The sequence below is a fragment of the Lepidochelys kempii genome, chromosome 11 (assembly GCF_965140285.1).
Source record: "Lepidochelys kempii isolate rLepKem1 chromosome 11, rLepKem1.hap1, whole genome shotgun sequence".
NCBI classification, from domain to species: domain Eukaryota; kingdom Metazoa; phylum Chordata; order Testudines; family Cheloniidae; genus Lepidochelys; species Lepidochelys kempii.
In genome coordinates, this window is record NC_136390.1 from 1,291,641 (window position 1) to 1,312,358 (window position 20,718).

The window sequence follows — 20,718 nt, forward strand, 5'->3', positions numbered from 1 at the left end:
GAGAATTGCAGCATCTTCAGCAGGGCGCTGGTGTGGCACACCCCATGCTCTGGCTGTTCCCGAGCCCTGGCCCTAGGAGCGAGGTCGGCCTATCTCTGGGGCCCATTCACGCCTCGGCCTCTCTGGGACTCACTAAGGGGGCAGCTGCCCGCTAGGAACAAGACCGAGACACCCTCCAAACTCATCTCACATGGTGGCTGCCGCACAGCCACCGGGTGGAAAGGACTTTGTCACGTGGCCAGCGTCTCTCCCAGTTCTCAGCACTGGAGCTAGATCCGACTGCGGGGAGCAGATGAGTTCCCCCTTCTCATAAATGTGTTAGTCTCTAAGGTGCCCTAGTCCTCCTTTGCTTTTTGTGGATACAGACTAACACGGCTGCTCCTCTGAAAAGTGTTCAGCAGCTGTGTCAAGTTCCCAGCGTCCTTGTTACACGCTACAGGGATGGGAACAAACCACAGAACAGTGGCAAGGGACTCGGACTCCCCTCCCCCATCAGCACAGTGTGCACCGGGATGCCCCTCACAGCTGGGCACTGGTGATTGCATGGGGCGGGGCGTCACTTGGCAGCCCTGCAAAGGCTCCTTGTCTAGTTTAGTCGCCGTCGCACCACGGAGAACCCATTTCCAGAGCCCGGTCTGTGCCGATCGCGCTCCGCCCAGCCGCACGACAGCTAGTGACAGGCAATGACTGGAGACTGTGCCGTCACCCAGGCCACAGTTCACCCCGGGCAGCAGGCCAGCTAAAGGCCTCTGCTCCCCTGAGCACCGAAGCGCTCTGCCCGCGAGGAGCTGCACAAGGTGACCAAGTCAGGGAAGGAGAGTAACAAAAAAATACCCAGGTTGCTACAAGCCTGGGGCCTTCTTGGCCATCCCAGGTGGGCAGGGCTCGGCCTTGTTTGCACAGCAATTCCCTCAGCGTGCCGTGACTATGGAGACGTGGCCTGTGAAGGGGAAGGAGTTATTGCTGCCTGAGTTCAGGCAGGTGGGGCAGGCTCTGGGTGCTGCCCAAAGGCTGGGCAGTGCTCTAGGGTCGGCAACATCCCCCCAGGACCCAGTGGCCCAGTAGTCAGCATCAGCAGCCTCCCCGGGTACGACTGAGGCCTGCAGTCCTGCTGGGCGGGGAGCAGCAGGGTGGCGGAGGAGTCCCCACCGGCCAGGAGCCGTGCCTGGGAAGGAGAACGGCAGCACTCAGTGGGATGTCCTGGGCTGCGCTGGAGGCCCAGGAGGCAGAGACCCCGAACAAAGGCCTGTCTGTCTGTGCACCTCTCCCGGTGCCGAACGAACGGCCAGTGCTCAGGACCCCCGCTGTCGCTGCAGCCCAGCAGGCGTGCCCAGGAGCAGGGGCTCCGCAGGTAAGAACAAATGCAGCAGCATGGTCAGGAAAGGGCACACACCGGAGGCATGGCAGTGGGTGTCTGTGCTGCGGAGGGGCCCGTCAGGAGCAGGCTCCATTGTGCTGGGCACTGCCAACACCCTCCAGTACCCTTGACTCAGGCACATTCTGGGTGCCCCCCACAGAGGTTCAGCCAGGTCGGATGCCACGTCCCTGCGGTGTGCTGGCAGGGGCTGCCCCAGCCTGGGGACACCCTGGTGCCCAGAGTTCATCCCCTGTGTCCCCTCTGGAGGAGAAGGGCCATGGCGCCTTGCATGGGGCTGGAGCACCCTCTTGTGGTGGTAAGTGGCACCGTGACAGGCTGGAATCTGCAGTGGGGCTGTAGCCGTGTGGGTCCCAGGATATTAGCAAGACAAGGCGGGCGAGGGAATATCTTTTATTGGACCAGCTTCTGCTGGTGAGAGAGACATGTTGTCGAGTCACCCAGAGCTCATCTGCAGAGCTCACGAGAGCCCTGGGCAAGCTGGAACGCTGGTCTCTCTCCCCAGCAGCAGCTGTTGGCTCACCCACCTTGCCACATGAGGCTGGAGGGCAGCTCTGGAGTCAGCAGGTCCCATGGTGCCTGAGCAGGGGTCCCTGTAACTGGAATAAAGGGAAACACAGAGGAAGAAACATCTCGCTCAGCCCTGGGAGGTTACTATTGCATTTCTCTCCCTCTCGCTACAGGGGTGAGCCACTCTCATCTCCGGTGCTGAGGAGCTTCTAAAGAACTGGGCCTGGCTTCTGGACTCTTCCTGGAGACGAAACAGCTGCAGGGTTGTCCGGCCATGGCTGGTTCAAGGCTCACAGGAGGTAGGTCGAGTACCCACCAGGCCTGGCACTGGACAGCAAGTGTCTAGTTATTGCCGATTCTCCAGTAACTTGACAGCATGGATGGATGGACAAATGTGTCCAGGAAGTCCCTAAAGCGCCTCCCTCAGGCCTGTTCTTGTCTCACGTTTGTGGCCAGGATGGCTGCATGTGATTCAAGGGAACAAGTGCGTGATTCCTTCTGGGCTGCTCAGCTGCTGGTGCAGAATCATAGACATCTAACTGGTCCCTGTGGCTAGACTGAGCCCAGCGCCCCTGGACTAGAGCAGGGGAGCCCAACCCAGCCAGTTAAAGAGGGCGGGGTGGCACCAGAACCTATAAAGGGCTGCTCGGGGCAGCTGGGAAGGAAAGACTGAGACAGGCTGAGCCCTGGGGAGGGAAAGCCACGCTGGAGTGGAGCTAGCTCCTGTGGTGAGTCCCTAGAGCAGGGGGCCAAGGGCTCAGGGAAACAGCCCTGCAGCTGCAGCTCCAGGAAGGGAGCAGAGCTGGCTGAGGCTGGGGGGCTGCCAGAAGCTGGAGTCCATAGGCCCCTGGATGCCTGTTCCAGACCGTAACTACTCTGAGAGCTAGAAAGTTTTTCCTGACATCTAACCTCAATTTCCCTGGCTGCAGATTAAGCCCATTACTGCTTGTCCTACCTCCAGCGGACACAGAGAACAACTGATCCCCGTCCTCTTTATAACAGCCCACAATGTATTTGAAGCCTGTTATCAGGTGTCCCCCCAGCCCCCCGTCTTCTCTCCTTCAGACTAACCATGCCCAGGGTTTTCAGCCTTTGCTCAGAGGTCAGGTTTTCTAAAGTTTTTATCATTTTTGTAGCTCATCTCTGGACTCTCTTCAGTTTGTCCGCATCTTCCTAAAGTGCGGTGCCCAGAACTGGACACAGGAGTCCAGCTGAGGCCTCGCCAGTGCCGAGTAGAGCAGGACAGTGACCTCCTGGGTCTTACATACAACGCTCCTGTTCATACCTCTCAGAATGAGATTGGCCTTTTTCGCAACACACTGTTGACTCTCTGTGAGGATGTGACGCAGCAGGGAGGGGGGGGTGTTGACCTGGGAATGTGCCCTGGGGATGGGAGACCTGAGAGCCTGTCACCTGAGCCAGGAGGGGGAGGGGGAGGGGACACCTCTGCCCAGGAATGTGAACAGAGGCTGCAGCAGGGAACCTGGTGGGTGGGTTTAGTTTCAGTTTGGGGCTGGGGGGAGGAACACAGGGAACCCCAGGGCTGGGGTCTGAGCTCCCTGCTCCCCCAGAAGGACTTGACTGAGGGGTCCTGGGTGTACCCACAAGCTCTGTTGTGGACTGTGTTCCTGTTGTCCAATAAACCTTCTGTTTTACTGGCTGGCTGAGAGTCTCAGTGAATCCCTGGAAGAGGAGTGCAGGGCCTGGACTCCCCCACACTCCGTGACAACTGGTGGCAGCGGTGGGATGTACTGCACCCCGTGAACGGCACTTCCTGCAGTAAGTGACTGGGGAGCAGTAAAACAAAGGGGGATTGACAGGGACCGGGCGTGCTGAAGATTCAGAGAGAGACGGTTTCAGGGGGCGGTTAACCCCTGGGAGTGTGTGACCAGAGAGAAGGACTTTTGCAGTAACAGGGTCCCCCGGGGGATTGCAGCGAGCGGTCCCGGGGCGGAGGAGTCTGCAGCTCGACCCTGGCAAAGAGGTGGTGACCTCAAGAAGGACTGGCACACTAGGGGCTTTTCCTGGAAACCGTGGAAAGCTGCCCAGGCCTGCGAGTGGCCAGCGGGGAGATGTACGCTAAACACCTTAAAAGCGACCTGGTGGAGCTGTGCAGGCAGAGGGGGCTGCGCATCGGGAGGTCCACCAAGGAACAGCTGATTGCCCAGTTGGAGGAGAGGGATCGCTTGGATGACCCGATCCCTGTCCCTGAGGGAAGCTGCCCGGCAGATGCAGCTTGGGCCCGGGGGCCTGACTGGGCTGGGAGGGGTCAGACTGGTGCCCAGGACCTCCTGAGACCCTTCCGACCTAGGCCTGGGGGAGGGGCGAACCGGGGAAGTCCCGGATGACTGGAAAAAGGCTAATGTAGTGCCAATCTTTAAAAAAGGGAAGAAGGAAGATCCTGGGAACTACAGGCCAGTCAGCCTCACCTCAGTCCCTGGAAAAATCATGGAGCAGGTCCTCAAAGAATCAATCCTGAAGCACTTGCATGAGAGGAAAGTGATCAGGAACAGCCAGCATGGATTCACCAAGGGAAGGTCATGCCTGACTAATCTAATCGCCTTTTATGATGAGATTACTGGTTCTGTGGATGAAGGGAAAGCAGTGGATGTATTGTTTCTTGACTTTAGCAAAGCTTTTGACACGGTCTCCCACAGTATTCTTGTCAGCAAGTTAAGGAAGTATGGGCTGGATGAATGCACTATAAGGTGGGTAGAAAGCTGGCTAAATTGTCGGGCTCAACGGGTAGTGATCAATGGCTCCATGTCTAGTTGGCAGCCGGTATCAAGTGGAGTGCCCCAAGGGTCGGTCCTGGGGCCGGTTTTATTCAATATCTTCATAAATGATCTGGAGGATGGTGTGGATTGCACTCTCAGCAAATTTGCGGATGATACTAAACTGGGAGGAGTGGTAGATACGCTGGAGGGGAGGGATAGGATACAGAAGGACCTAGACCAATTGGAAGATTGGGCCAAAAGGAATCTGATGAGGTTCAATAAGGATAAGTGCAGGGTCCTGCACTTAGGACGGAAGAACCCAATGCACAGCTACAGACTAGGGACCGAATGGCTAGGCAGCAGTTCTGCGGAAAAGGACCTAGGGGTTACAGTGGATGAGAAGCTGGATATGAGTCAGCAGTGTGCCCTTGTTGCCAAGAAGGCCAATGGCATTTTGGGATGTATAAGTAGGGGCATAGCGAGCAGATCGAGGGACGTGATCGTCCCCCTCTATTCGACATTGGTGAGGCCTCATCTGGAGTACTGTGTCCAGTTTTGGGCCCCACACTTCAAGAAGGATGTGGATAAATTGGAGAGAGTCCAGCGAAGTGCAACAAAAATGATTAGGGGACTGGAACACATGAGTTATGAGGAGAGGCTGAGGGAGCTGGGATTGTTTAGTCTGCAGAAGAGAAGAATGAGGGGGGATTTGATAGCTGCTTTCAACTACCTGAAAGGGGGTTCCAAAGAGGATGGCTCGAGACTGTTCTCAATGGTAGCAGATGACAGAACGAGGAGTAATGGTCTCAAGTTGCAGTGGGGGAGGTTTAGATTGGATATTAGGAAAAACTTTTTCACTAAGAGGGTGCTGAAACACTGGAATGCGTTACCTAGGGAGGTGGTAGAATCTCCTTCCTTAGAGGTTTTTAAGGTCAGGCTTGACAAAGCCCTGGCTGGGATGATTTAACTGGGAATTGGTCCTGCTTTGAGCAGGGGGTTGGACTAGATGACCTTCTGGGGTCCCTTCCAACCCTGATATTCTATGATTCTATGATTCTAAGCCCAGCGAATATCGAGGGCACCCTGACCCCGGCAGCCAGCAGGGGATCCTCCCGGCAGAGCTCCCCATCCCTGGAGCGGATGCGGCTGGAATGGGAGAGGGAGATGAAAATGAGGGAGCTGGAGGATCATGAAAAACAACGTCAACATGAGGAGAAACAACGTCAACATGAGCAGGAGGAGAAGGAGAAACAACGTCAACATGAGCAGGAGGAGAAGGAGAGGGAGCATCAGGAGAAGGAGAGGGAACGTCAGGAGAAGGAGAAACAAAGACAGCATGAACTGGAGCTGGCCAGGCTGAGGAGCAGTGGGGCCCCGGCTGCGGTGAGTGTGGGGGGACCCAAGACTGCAAGGAGCTTTGATAAGTGCTTCCTGGCCCAGCGGAAGGAGGGGGAGGACATAGATAGCTTCCTGACAGCCTTTGAGAATGCCTGCGAGATGCACAGGGTTGACCCTGCAGACAGGCTCCAGTTCCTCACCCCCTTACTGGACCTCAAAGCCATGGAGGTGTACAGCCGAATGACAGGGGCAGAGGTAGGGGACTACGAACTGTTCAAACAGGCCCTGCTCCGTGAGTTTGGGCTGACCCCCGAGATGTACCGGAGAAGGTTCCGGAGTCAGCGTAAAACGCCTGAGGTCACCTACCTACAACTGGTCAACTGGATGCAGGGGTATGCCCGCAAGTGGGCAGATGGGGCCCGAGCTAAAGAGGACCTGCTTGACCTAATCGTACTGGAGCAACTGTATGAACAGTGCCCTTCCGACCTGAGGCTGTGGTTGGTGGACAAAAAGCTCGAGAACCCCCAGCACGCAGGGCAGCTGGCCGACGAGTTTGTGAACAACTCTTCACAAGATTGTGCCAATCTTTAAAAAAGGGAAGAAGGAGGATCCTGGGAACTACAGGCCAGTCAGCCTCACCTCAGTCCCCGGAAAAATCATGGAGCAGGTCCTCAAAGAATCAATCCTGAAGCATTTACATGAGAGGAAAGTGATCAGGAACAGTGAGCATGGATTCACCAAGGGAAGGTCATGCCTGACTAATCTAATCGCCTTCTATGATGAGATTACTGGTTCTGTGGATGAAGGGAAAGCAGTGGATGTATTGTTTCTTGACTTTAGCAAAGCTTTTGACACGGTCTCCCACAGTATTCTTGTCAGCAAGTTAAAGAAGTATGGGCTGGATGAATGCACTGTAAGGTGGGTAGAAAGTTGGCTAGATTGTCGGGCTCAACGGGTAGTGATCAATGGCTCCATGTCTAGTTGGCAGCCGGTGTCAAGTGGAGTGCCCCAGGGGTCGGTCCTAGGGCCGGTTTTGTTCAATATCGTCATTAATGATCTGGAGGATGGTGTGGATTGCACTCTCAGCAAATTTGCGGATGATACTAAACTGGGAGGAGTGGTAGATACGCTGGAGGGCAGGGATAGGATACAGAGGGACCTAGACAAATTGGAGGATTGGGCCAAAAGAAATCTGATGAGGTTCAATAAGGATAAGTGCAGGGTCCTGCACTTAGGACGGAAGAACCCAATGCACAGCTACAGACTAGGGACCGAATGGCTAGGCAGCAGTTCTGCAGAAAAGGACCTAGGGGTGACAGTGGACGAGAAGCTGGATATGAGTCAACAATGTGCCCTTGTTGCCAAGAAGGCCAATGGCATTTTGGGCTGTATAAGTAGGGGCATAGCGAGCAGATCGAGGGACGTGATCGTCCCCCTCTATTCGACATTGGTGAGGCCTCATCTGGAGTACTGTGTCCAGTTTTGGGCCGACACTACAAGAAGGATGTGGATAAATTGGAGAGAGGCCAGCGAAGGGCAACAAAAATGATTAGGGGTCTGGAACACATGACTTATGAGGAGAGGCTGAGGGAGCTGGGATTGTTTAGTCTGCAGAAGAGAAGAATGAGGGGGGATTTGATAGCTGCTTTCAACTACCTGAGAGGTGGTTCCAGAGAGGATGGTTCTAGACTATTCTCAGTGGTAGAAGAGGACAGGACAAGGAGTAATGGTCTGAAGTTGCAGTGGGGGAGGTTTAGGTTGGCTATTAGGAAAAACTTTTTCACTAGGAGGGTAGTGAAACACTGGAATGCGTTACCTAGGGAGGTGGTAGAATCTCCTTCCTTAGAAGTTTTTAAGGTCAGGCTTGACAAAGCTCTGGCTGGGATGATTTAATTGGGGATTGGTCCTGCTTTGAGCAGGAGGTTGGACTAGATGACCTCCTGAGGTCCCTTCCAACCCTGATATTCTATGATCCTATGATTCTATGAATAGTCGGTCAGGGGGTAGCCAGGAGGAATCCCAAAAGAACAGCACCCCCTCCCCCCCGATGCAGAGAGAGAGTCACCATGGGGCCTCCCAGCGGGAAAATAGGGAGAACCCCCTCCAAAGGGGAACGCCTGGCGTCGGGCCCCTCCGACCCGCTCGAGGGGACCAACGTGACCGGAGCTGCTATCACTGTGGCCAGTGAGGCCACGTACGGACCCAGTGCCCCGGGCTCAGGGACAAACTGAGCAGACCCAACCTACCCAGGGTTAACCAGGTAGGGACCCAGCTGGACGAGGGGCAGACGACCCAGGCAAGGGGGGCTACCAGTTTACCACCTGTGCAGGAGGGAAGAGTACCCCAGGCCAGCTCCGCCAGAGGGCTGGAGGCTCTGGACTCAGGGTGCTCGGTTTACAGGGTGGGCGTGGGGCTGTCCCTCCGGAGAGAGTGCCTTGTTCCCCTGGAGGTGGATGGGAGGAAGGTCAATGGATACTGGGATATGGGCGCGGAGGTGACGCTGGCCCGGCCCGAGGTGGTGGCCCCAGATCGGGTGGTGCCCAACACCTACCTGACCCTGACAGGGGTGGGCGGGACCCCATTTAAGGTGCCCGTGGCAAGGGTACACCTGAAATGGGGGGCCAAGGAGGGCCCCAAGGATGTGGGGGTACACCACCATTTGCCCACTGAAGTTTTGATGGGGGGAGACCTAGAGGACTGGCCAAGCAAGCCCCAGACCGCCCTGGTTGTGACCCGTAGCCAGAGCCGGCAAGGGGCACTGTGCCCTGACCTTGGGGAGGGTACCATACCGGAGGGGCAGGACCCTACCCTGGTGGGGAGGGAGCACCGAGGGGCACGGCTCAGAGAGGCTGAGGCCTCAGACCTGGCCACTGAGGGGGAACCAGGCCCCATCCCTTCCCCAGCCGCTGAGTTCCAGGCCGAGTTGAGGAAAGATCCCTCCTTGCAGAAGCTCAGGGACCTGGCCGACCTCAGTGTGGGACAGACCATGAGGAGAGGCTGCCAGGAGAGGTTCCTGTGGGAGAAGGGGTTCCTGTACCGAGAATGGAAATACATTCTGGGGGTGGTAGATTTTGCCACCCGCTACCCCGAGGCAGTGCCCTTAGCTTCCATTGAAGCAGACACCGTGGCCGATGCGCTCCTGACCATTTTCAGCCGAGTGGGGTTCCCCAAGGAAGTCTTGACAGACCAAGGCTCCAACTTCATGTCGGCCCTGCTCCGGTGCTTGTGGGAGAAATGTGGGGTCCGGCACAACTGGGCCTCAGCTTATCACCCCCAGTCCAATGGGCTGGTGGAGAGGTTCAATGGGACGCTAAAGATGATGCTGAAAACCTTTATGCACCAGCACCCGCAGGACTGGGACAAGTACTTACCTCACCTGCTGTTCGCGTACAGGGAGGTGCCCCAGGAGTCTACCGGATTTTCGCCTTTCGAACTGTTATATGGCAGGAGGGTGAGGGGCCCCCTGGACCTGATGAGAGACGAGTGGGAGGGGAAGGCCACTCCCGATGGAGAGTCAGTGGTGGAGTATGTCCTGATCTTCCGAGAGAGACTGGCTGAACTCATGGGCCTGGCCAGGGAGAATCTGGCCAGAGCCCAGAGGAAGCAGAAGGTCTGGTATGACCGCACAGCGCGGGCCCGTGCCTACGCCACCGGGGATCAGGTGATGGTTCTCATCCCCGTGAGAAAGAACAAACTACAGGCCGCCTGGGAGGGCCCTTTCAAGGTCGTCAAGCAGCTCAATGAGGTAAACTATGTGGTGGAGCTGTCGAACCGGGCGCACCTCCGCCAGGTGTACCATGTGAATATGATGAAGCCATATTATGCCAGGGGGAATGTGGTGTTGGCTGTGTGTGGACAGTGGGAGGAGCAGGGAGATGACCCTTTAGTAGATCTATTCCCTGGGACCAGAGCTGGTTCCCCCTGGAAACAATTCCCCTCTCGGATCAGCTAACCCCTGCCCAGCAAGCTGAGGTCAGGGAGGTGCTGCATCCGTACCGACAGCTGTTTTCCAACCAGCCTGGACGCACTAATCTGACTGTCCACCGGGTGCAGACAGGGTCGCACCTGCCGATAAGATGCTCCCCCTTCCGAGTCACAGGGAAAACTGCTCAGGACCTGGAAAGAGAGGTCCGGGACATGCTGGCTTTGGGGGTGATCCAGCCATCTGCCAGCCCTTGGGCCTCGCCGGTGTTCCTGTTGTCCAATAAACCTTCTGTTTTACTGGCTGGCTGAGAGTCTCAGTGAATCCCTGGAAGAGGGGTGCAGGGCCTGGACTCCCCCACATGCCGTGACACTCTCATTCCGTTTGTGATCCACTGTGACCCCCAGGTCCTTTTCAGCAGTGCGACCACTGAGCCAGTTAGTCCCCAGTTTGTACTTGTGCATCTGAGTTTTCCTCCCTACGTGTGGTACTTTGCACTCATCTTTATTGAATTGTGTCTTGTGATTTCAGACCAGTTCTGCAATTGTCAAGGTCGCTTTGGATTCTAATCCTGCCTCCAAAGTGCTTGTGACCTCTCCCAGCTTGGTGTCATCTGCACATTTCATAAGCATCCTCTCCACTCCATTATCCACGTCATGACTGAAAATATGGAATAGTGCCAGGCCCAGGACTGACCTCATGAGGCCCCGCTAGTTCTTCGCTGCGTGACTGCTCATGTGCATTCCACTCTTGGAGGGTGCTCGTCTCCAGCCCAGTGGCTGGAAATTTGTATCTCAGCGGCTTGAGCACCCTCTGCTGCCACGTGCCACTGCACGCAGGTATAAAGGGCGAAACCATCTGTGATGGGGTACACCAGACCCCCTGAGGCCCCCTGCTGGAGGCCTCGTGGCCCTGCCACACCCTGCCCCCAAAGAGGGCAGTGGAGAGAGTCCTCCAAGCTGCCTAGAGCAGCTGTGTGGCACACAGCCAATCAGGGCCCAGCAGCTGACTATAAGAAGAGCTGCAGAGCCAGCAGGAGTCCAGTTCCTTGCTGGTGCTGAAGGAGTGAGGATGGGGTGTGGCTGGCTGGAGCTACAGGACCTCGGACAAGGCCATGCTGCCAGAAGCCAAGGAGAACAAGAAGGAGCCCAGAGCTGGCTGCGGGGTCTCCATCAGGACAAGGCCCTGAGGTAAGAGTGAAGATGCCGTGGGGAAGTGGCCCAGGGAATTAGAGCAGCAGCATGACTTAGATAACAGCAGACAGCTGCTATCTACAGGTCCCTGGGCTTGGACCCGGAGTAGTAGGTGGGCCTGGGTCCCCCCTAACCCCCTGGAGGAAGTGGCCTGTACAGTGAGGCACCCTAGAGAGGCAACTGAACTGGAGAGCTGTGGCCAAGAGGGCAAAGACATCCCTCTCCCGGGAGGGAACCCTGGGGCACTGCTCTCATCCGGAGCAGGGACAAACTGAGCGACAGTGTGCAGCCACATGCACTCAGCCAAGGGGGGGCCCCACAGGGTCACCATCCCTGACCCCCTCACTTCCTCCTTACTGCCCGTAATGATGGTTGGAATCTGTTTATCTTGCTTCAGCAAGTTTTCTCAGAATCCAGATGCACAGAGTTACCTGTTCATAGACTCCTTTTTTGGTGTTTTTGTTTAGTAGAAGTTTGTTTTTTGGCTCCCCAGTTCTGGGGTTCTGTTCCTTGGTACCAAGGGTCACCGGGCTTCAAGCTCTGCCTTTCATGCTCTAAACCAGGCCCGTGAGTGACCCACACTCTAATTTTCTAACGTGTCTAGGTGAGTCTCACATTAGGGATCAATGCCAGATTTGTATGGACTTCAAGCTGAGGACCAAGCACGAGAGAGAGGCCAGGCCGAAGCTTTCTTTGTTGGAGGCTGCTCGTGAGACCGTCTTCAGTCACAGGGGTACTGAGCACTTCGGCCTGTGTGAGAAGTGCGCCTCCAATACTGTCCCGGCACCGCTCACCCTTGCTGGTGCCCAAGAAGGAACACCAGGCTTCCACGGATGCTGCCAGGAGAGGCAGATCACCGCCTCTAAATCTACCACGCAAGGGGGTGAAGGGTTGAGTAGAGCGCAGGCAAAATCGAAGCACTCCTGCACTCGCTCATCAGGTGAGACAGCGCCTGGGCCCAAAGTGGCACCTTCATGTTCTGGAGCACCGTCTTCATCTCTTGTGCATTGGTCAGAGACTATTCCAGGACTGTCCATGCCAGAGGCATGGGCAGTGGCCAGGGACTTGTTGAGCTTGTGAGTTCCGGTGTGCCCAGGGGTGCAGGAGATTCCTTCAGTGGTCCCTGTCGACTGCATGGCACCAGCCTCCTCAGTGCAGCACCCGGTACCATGCCATCCTCCAGCCTCCCAGAGCTCTCAGCCATTGGTGATGGCTTCTCCATTATTCCCCAGACTCTTGGTACCAGTCTCCAGCACTGACAGGTTTGGCCCCTCCGTGGTTGGGAGATGATGATTCTTCTTCTTTGGACTCTTGTCTCCCAGCCCAGAGTGTGTCTCGCCACCCCATGATGTGGTGTTCATATTTTCATAAGGAATATGGCTTATGATATGAATACGACATAACTGAGATGTACTTTATGCAAGATGGCTCCTGTGAGAGATCATTGGAGAGGTTGCGATTTACTGAATGGGATTATCCAGTGGGTATGCCTGTATCATTTCTGTATCTGAAGTTAGGAATATTGATTATGTATCTGTATTTCAACTATGCCACTTTGGGTGATGCCCCCTGTTAACACTTCAGATACAACAATGGAAAAGCCGACAGGGTGGATGGCTCATCAGCAAGGACAATGGATCGTGAAAAGCTTGGCCTTCCTGCGGATGCTCCATCCTGCCCCTGACTCATGGATGCTGTGATCCTACAGAGTCAGGTGGTCTTGTCACCTGATCCTAAACATTACCTGGGACTTGTAACTTCCCACTGGAAGGGGGGTGGGGGGGTCAAGTTTGGGAAACAAAGGATTCCTGCCTTATGTAAATCCTATTGAAGGGTGGGGAGGAAGGCAAACGACTCCTCCTCTCCATGGCCTGTCTGCCCAAGAAGACAGACTGCAAAAGGGAAGGCCTGGGGAGGGGGGTCCAGACTGAGATGGGCCCAGTCTGAAAAGGAATATAACAGTGAACCACAGGAGCTTTGCAACCTGCCTGCAACAGTATCTAGGGGGAGAAATACTGTTTGTCACCAATTTCTTTAGTGCGACTAGCTTAGTTTGCATGTTTGGTTTCATTTGTTCGTTATCTGCTTTGTTCTGTTACCCTTTTACCACTTAAAATCTGCCTTTTAGAGTTAATAAAACTTGTTTTGTTTATTCTAACTGGGGAGGGGGGAAGAAGTGTGCACACCTCTCTCCACATAGAGGGAACGGGCAAATTTCATAATAGATCCGTGGGTCTGCACCCCAAGGGAGGGGACATCTGAGGACTGGAGCAAGTCTCTTAAGCTGAGTCTTCCCAGAGCTGATCTGCAGCTGGGGGTGGCCTTGCCTGGGTGTGAGTTCAAGGAGGTTTTCAGAGCCTGGCTCAGCAAGACAAGTTAATAGGGGCCCAGGCTGGCAGAACAGGTAGACTCAGGGGTATCTCAACACATCAGGTGGCTTCCCAAGGGGTTTGACTCGTCACAACCCCCTCCTAGACCTTACCACTTGGGGTACTAGCAAGATTCTGCTGCCAGCACTGACATGGAAAGATGGCAAGGAAGTCATTGGGGTACAATGCCCTTTCAGTGACCCCTCCCATTTCCAGATCCTCCCCATGCCATTCACATTCAGTATCTTCACCTAGACCTGGGGAGTCGTCTCATCCAGCTCCTCCTGATCTGGTGCCGGGCTTGGTACCAAGCAGAAGGAAGAAGTTCAAGAGGACCTAAGGGGCAACTGTCAGAAGAGGCACAGCCTCACCCCTGTTAGCTTCACCCACCTCCTCCCCGGATGAAGCACCTTGCTCTGGAGTGTCTTCACCCCCACAGAGTGACTGCAGAGCTCGCCAGCAGCTCTCCAAAAGGGTTAACTCAGCCTTGGGCATTCAGGTAGAGCTGGGGAGTCTTCTCATAATCTCACTGATGCTTTGGCCTTGGCTGCTCCATCTTGTGCATCCCAGCCAAGCTCCATCTTGTCTGATTAACTAACTAGGTGATTTTGGAGCCCACCAAGATTCAGTGGCAAACTCCTTCCTCTCTCCCTCTGTCACAGTCACCGGGCCATGCTCTGGAACTACTCCATATGAAGCCAGGCAGGACTCTGGGGGAGCCTCCTCTCTGGGTGCAGACTGTCTCCAGGGCAAGAAACTCACACTGCTTCCACCTTCCTGGGTCTGACCTCGGAGCATTCAGCCTCCTCTGACCCTCTGTGCGCTTCCCACAGCCAGTCCGCCCAGGTGGAGTCCTGGGGAAGCAAGAGGGTCCTGTCCCCCCACTCCGCAGTCAGACGGGACTCTCAGCCAGCCGGGAAAACAGAAGGTTTATTAGATGACAGGAACATGGTCTAACACAGAGCTTGTAGGTGCAGAGAACAGAACCCCTCAGCCGGGTCTGTCTTGGGGGGGCAGGGAGGCCAGAGCCCCCTCTGGGCCTCCCTCCATTTCCCCAGCCCCTCCTCTCCTTTGTCTCTTTCCCGGGCCAGGAGGCCACCTGATCTTTGTTCTCCAACCCCTTCAGTTGGCCCCTTGCAGAGGAGGGGCCCAGACCATCAGCTGCCAGGAGACAGGGTGTCGGCCATTCTCTGTGCACACACCATCACACTGGGCCCCTAGGGCTCTGCCACAATCACACCCCCTTTTCTCACCACCTAGATACTTAAAGTCATAGGGGAAACTGGTTAAGGACTTTAAACTCTGAGATGAAATGAGGCTTCGCCGTCCCTCACTGACCTAGAAGAACAATGGCTGAGTCTCCCAGGGCATTGTCCTGCTGCCTCTTACTTGAGAGGCAGCGGGACTGGCAGGTTTCGTGGATGGGGACCATGCCCTGCTAAGGTCTTCAGGAGCGGACAGAGTCCTTGTGCCCTGAAAGGGTAATGAATAACGGCCACTGGGTGGCTCTGAGAGAGGGTCTTCTCTTTCACCCCTTTGCCTCCGAGCAGGGGGCCTCGGCCTCCCTGGTCCTGTCACTGGGGCTGCACCAGTCCAAAGGGACAAAAACAGGCTCGGAGGAACCTTGGTTCCTGGGCCCCGTGATCTGCGCCTGGCTATGTGGCCAAGGGTCTGGTGCAGCCCTGGAGATGCAGCACGCTCTGAGTCTGGCTCTGGGGGCTGGAGGGGAGCCCACTGGCCTCACGCGGGAAGGTGGCAGGACGCTGAGGACTCTCAGCAAAGCCATGCCCGGTGCTCCCCGAGAGTCTTGGCCTTCTACGTCCTTCGTCCTTTTTGCCCAAGCCCTACAGCAGCGCCCCCTGCCCTTGTCTTGCCTGGGGTGTAAACGAGATGCCAGTCCGTGTGGGCTAGCTTGGGCTAACACCTTCCAGCAGTGGGCTCGTCTGTCCATCCGCGTGAGGGAGCCAGTCTGTCCAGATGCCACCCCCACCCCGCCAGTGGAAACCAAAGCACGCCCCCCTCTCCCTTCACCCCTCCCCCAGTTTTCCCTGTGAAATCCTGTCACTCATTCCTGGCCGGCTGCCAGCACTGCCATTCCAGGCCAACCGGCCCATTAAACCTTGACCTTCTACAGAAGGGTGGAGCTGCCATCAGCCCCCTTCACACCCGTCTGCACCTGGCACTCTCCCCACGAGTGCTCTGCAGGAGGCAGTCACTGTCCCTGCCTTGCAGAGACCCTGCATCCATGGGGGGCTGGGGAACTGGACTTCCTTTCTAAGGGCCAGTGCCCTGCCCCCTGGGGAGCCCCAGCCGCTCGCCTCCAAAGCCCGCTAGGGAGCTCCCACCATCCCAGCTGGGAGCCACCTAGAAACCAGATGGTGCAGGAGCTTCTGTGGGACCTCCTAGAAGCCAGGCGCTCCCAGACCAGGGGCTGGGCAGGGGCATCGCACAGCGCCCTGACTGTTCCTACATTCCAGTTGTCCTTGGAGAGGGACCGTTCCCCTCCTGCTCTGTTTGGCTGTATCGTTCTTCTGAACAACCCTGACACCCGAGGCAGTCCCGTGTGCCGCGGGCGCGACGCGTCACGCTGAGAAGTTAGAAGCAGAACTTCCTGGCCACTAGGCACCAAGCCCTCACTAACTGTCACCTTACACAGCAGGTGCCGAGCCGGAGAACGGCTGAGAGCAGAACCAGCTGATTGTCGCTGAGGTGGCTGGCGCAGCAGCCCCGCTCCCAGACCTAATGAGCAGCAGAGATCTGTGCGCCGCCGGGGGGGTTTCTGGGCCCACAACAGAGCTCGCTGTAGCCAGACACTGCTGAGTGGGTGCAAGCCACCCCCAGCTCTCCTCGTCGCCGCCTGCAACGCCAGCCCTGCAGGCCCCTGGCTTTGGGAGGGGGACACGGCAAATTCACGCTGCAGTTTTTGGACACATTTCAGAGGAGCAGCCGTGTTAGTCTGTAGTCGCAAAAAGAACAGGAGGACTTGTGGCGCCTTAGAGACTAACCCATTTATCTGAGCATGAGCTTTTGCGAGCTACGGCTCACTTCATCGGATGCAGCTCAGGAAAGCTCACGCTCAAATAAATGGGTGAGTCTCTAAGGTGCCACACGTCCTCCTTTTCTCTTTGGACATAGTTTGTCTAATGCACGTGACAGTCGTACCGCCGTGAAGGGAGCTTTGTGAAATCGCACTGTCCCTAGGCTCCGTTCCCAGCAGGCGGGTGCTCAGCAACCTGGACTCCACAGTGACCTGTTCACCGCATGCCCCGCTGCCCCGACAAGCCCTGGAGTTGGAGGCCTCAGTCACGGCCACGAGCACCCAAAGCCCTGGAAGGGAGAAGCCGGGTCCACAGTCCTGCCTGTGCTCACCAGATGGAGCCATTCACTGGTCTCTAACCACCAGGATTTCTCCACCTAGTCCAGGGCTTGAGGCAGGTGCGGCAGGGTGTCGAGCTGGGAATTGGCTTCCTGCCTCTCCCCGCAGGATACGCTCTGGCCCCTGGCAGGAGTTCAGCACCCATCTCCCGCGGGCTGTGTGTGGAATCAGGGAGCTGAAGGGAACTCCGCCCCCCCCGGCTTGTCTCTCCAGCCCTGGTCCTCCTACAGCTCCCGCCACTGGCAGCTAGGAACACTGAGGCCAAGGGCCAGCGCCGTGGAGTCCCTAGAGGGGACAGGGCCGGGAGCCCGCTGTTCCGCTCCTAGCAGGCCTGTGTCAGCCGCCACCCCGAGGCGGAGAGATGGTCACAGCCGTAGCAGATTCCAGCCCAGGCACTGGCACATTTGCTCTGGGCGTCACGCTGAGAAACTGGCCGTAAAGAGAACTAGGACCCGCCACAGCCCCGGCGATGCTGGAGGAGGAGGAGTGGCCTTCGCTGCACTGAAGGGGGCAGGCTGGGGACCGTGCAGCCCTTCCCCGCGCACTTGCAAAGGCAGCAGGCCACCGGGCGTGGCTGTGTGTCACCCAGGCCGGGGCAGCAATTGAGCCTCCCCCGCAGGGCACCGCTCTTCTGTGCCCAGCACAAAGGCCTGGCCAGCCAGCACAAAAGTCCATCATGTGCTTTGGAGGCTTGCCTGGCCCGTCAGCGGCAGGGCCAGGGCTAAGCTCTCTGCCTGTCTCTCTCATGATCCCGCAGCTCCAGGCTCCTTACCGCACCCCTCGCCACCTGCCTGGGCGTGGGCACCAGGTGTGCTCAGGAGGGCGTTAACCCTGCGAGTGCCGGGGGCGCTGTGCTGTGTCGCACCCCCGTGGCCCTGCTGAGCTGGGGACAAGTGAGAGCCCTGGGAGCTGGTGCCTCTGCTAGCTGCCTTCAGCCTTCCGCTAATTAACCATTTCCTCTTGAAGCCCTCTGCCTGGCTTGGCTGGCTGCCCGGCCACTTCCTCCTGCTCCCAACGGCTCTGAGCACCCATGCGGCTGGGCTGGTTCCACCTCTCTCTGCACACCCGGGTCAACAAACTGTTTGCACAATGACAGGATTCAGAGCAGCAGCCGGGTTAGTCTGTATTCGCAGAAAGAACAGGAGGACTCGTGGCACCTTCGAGACGAACCGAGTTATCTGAGCATGAGCTTCCGTGAGCTACGGCTCGCTCCATCGGAGGCACAATGTGGCTTTTGCGCAGTCTGCAAAAACACGCACTGAATAAACCCGCCCGGGGGGGGAGATCCAGAGTGCGGGGGCGGGGGAGAGCCAGGGTTCCTGCTGCGGGGCCACTGTCTGCAGCATTCTCCTTCCCCAGCCATTGTCTGTAGTGGGACCGAGTTCCTGGGGGACTCTGCTTTTGGCTCATGCCTGGGATGTTCTGCGGGCTCCCTGGAGCTGGGCCATGGCTCCCGGGGGGAGGGGCACAGGGTGTAAACTCGCTGTAATGAACTGGCTAGCGTGTCTGTGTCCCCTCTGCCTCTGCTGTGCGCCATGGGCCCTGTACTAACGGTGATTCTCCTTTGGCGCAGGTGGGCGGGGCTCATGGCTCTGGGGCAGCAGGGCCTGAGCTCTGCCCTGCCCCCCTCGCTGATGCACCCAGCTGACCACACGTTTGTTCCAATATTGCAGAGCAGTCGGCCCCGACGGGCACAACGGCGCTGCCCTGCTGGAGCCGGCTCCCCGGCCCCGCACAGTGCAGGGCTCTCTCCTGGCTGGCCGGCTGCAGCGTGGCCCCAGCCCTGGGAACGTACCTAGTGCTGGGGGGAAGCAAATCCCGCGTTGCGTTCCTAGCCCCAGGCAGGCTCTGCTGTCGCTTGTGCATGGTGATCTCCACGTCGGTGTCCAGTTGTTCATTTACGGCCTGCCTTGCTGTCCCCACAGGCTGTGAAACCCGCAGGAGAAGGGAGAGGGGGCGTTAGCTCGCCCCATGGCACACTGGGCCTCTACCCACCTGTGGGGTGCAGAGAACATGCCGGGGAGCAGGCCCGGCATGCCCGTCCACTGCAGGGGCCCTCCACTCAGCTGGGTCTGCTCTGGCTCCTGGGGACCTCTCAGTCACACAGGGCATGGTCAGAGGAGCCTTACTACGAGCATCGTTTACTTTTCCTTGGAGGTCACTTTCATTAGCCAGTTGCCACCTATTTCACTGCTCTGGGCATCTGCCTGGTTGTCCCATGGTGTCAGTCGCACCCTGCCCCGAGTAGGGGAGGGCTTCTGGTTCCCCCTGGTTTGTGGACTAGCCCCAATCTATCTGCTAATCCTTTCCGACTGGCTGATGGGCGAGCCGTGTTTCTCGGGCCCGGTCTGTCTGCCCCCTGCCCTCGCCCAGCCTGGCAGGGTTTGGGGGCCGGAGGCAGAGGTGGACATCGCTTTCTCCAGATGTTTTGTGATCTCCGCAACTCTCTGCATTTCGCTACTGCTTTTATTTGATCTAAACCAGCAGTTAAACTGCATCTGCTCAGTATGTGTCCAACAGAGAACGTTCCTGTCAGACCAGGGGCAGATCCTCCATCTCTTGGTGGCTTCAGAGTCAGGCTGGTGCCTTCCTGCAAGATGCTTTAGTCAAACACAAGTTCTTGGGCTCATTATAGGAGTCTCTGGGTGAATTTTCTGCCCTGTGCTATACAGGAGGTCAGACTGAGAACTGGTCCCTTCCCACCTTAAAATCTATTAATGTCGGTAATATGGGTAACTGGTTTGGTGAATGGGGGAATACGATGGACTTCAGCAAGGTTTTGAGACAGTCCCACACAGCATTCTGATAAGTAAGCTGGGAAAATACAGGCTCAACAGAACCACCATTAAGTGAATACGTAATTAACTGCAAAAAAAACATCCCCATTAATGGACTGATGTCAGAGCAGAGGGAGGGCTCAAGTGGGGCTCCACAGGGAGCTGTTCTGGGTCCGGTGTTGTTTAACGTCTTTATCAGTGCCCCAGGTGGAGGACTAGAGAGCAGACTGATCAGATTTGCACATGACACAAAGCTGGGGGGGTTGCCAACACTTTGGAGAACAGAGATAAAATTCAGAGGGATCTCGATAAATTGGAGACCTGGGCCCAGCTTTGGTCCCCGCTGTGTAGAAAGGATGGAGAGAAACTGGAAAGGATCCCGAGGCGAGCGACAGGGATGATCACAGGGATGGAATGCAAGTCGGACGAGCAAAGGCTGAAGGAACTGGGTATGTTCAATTTGGAAAAGAGGAGATTGCGGGGGGGCATGATAGGGGTCTTCAAATACTTGAAAAGCTGCCACAGGTAAGATGGCGAAAAGTTTTTCTCTCTTGCCACGGGGGGCAGGACAAGAGGCGATGGGTTCAAACGACAGAAAGAGCAGGTTTCGATTAAATCTCAGGGGAAACGTCCTCCCCGTAAGAGCAGTCAGACAATGGCACAGATGCCTCCGGAGGTTGTGGAAGCTCCTTCCCTGGAGGTTTTCGAGAGGAGGCTGGAGCCGTCTGTCTGGGATGGGTGAGACCCAACAAGTCCTGCATCTCATCGGGGTTTAGTCGAGATGACCCGTGCGGTCCCCTCTAACCCTGTGGGTCTATGTGTTACGCAGCCATCTTGCTGTCTGCAAAATGTGCCAAAGTATTTGATGATGGTGCTTCCGAGCCCGAGCCCGTCGTAACTTCACCAGCAACAGACTAGGCCATTTGCTGCTGGCTCTCTGCACAGGGGCAATTTCACTCAAAAATCCCTGTGCACTGACTCTTTGAAATGCCTCCACAGCAGAATTCACACCCATGGGGACCCGGGCTGCACTTCCAACACCCAAAAGTTGTCAGGCACTTGTCAGACTCCACCTGTCAGTGCTTGACCTGCATTGTGCTTCTGAGAGCTTCGCAGCGGCAGCTCCTTCCACAGCTGAGTG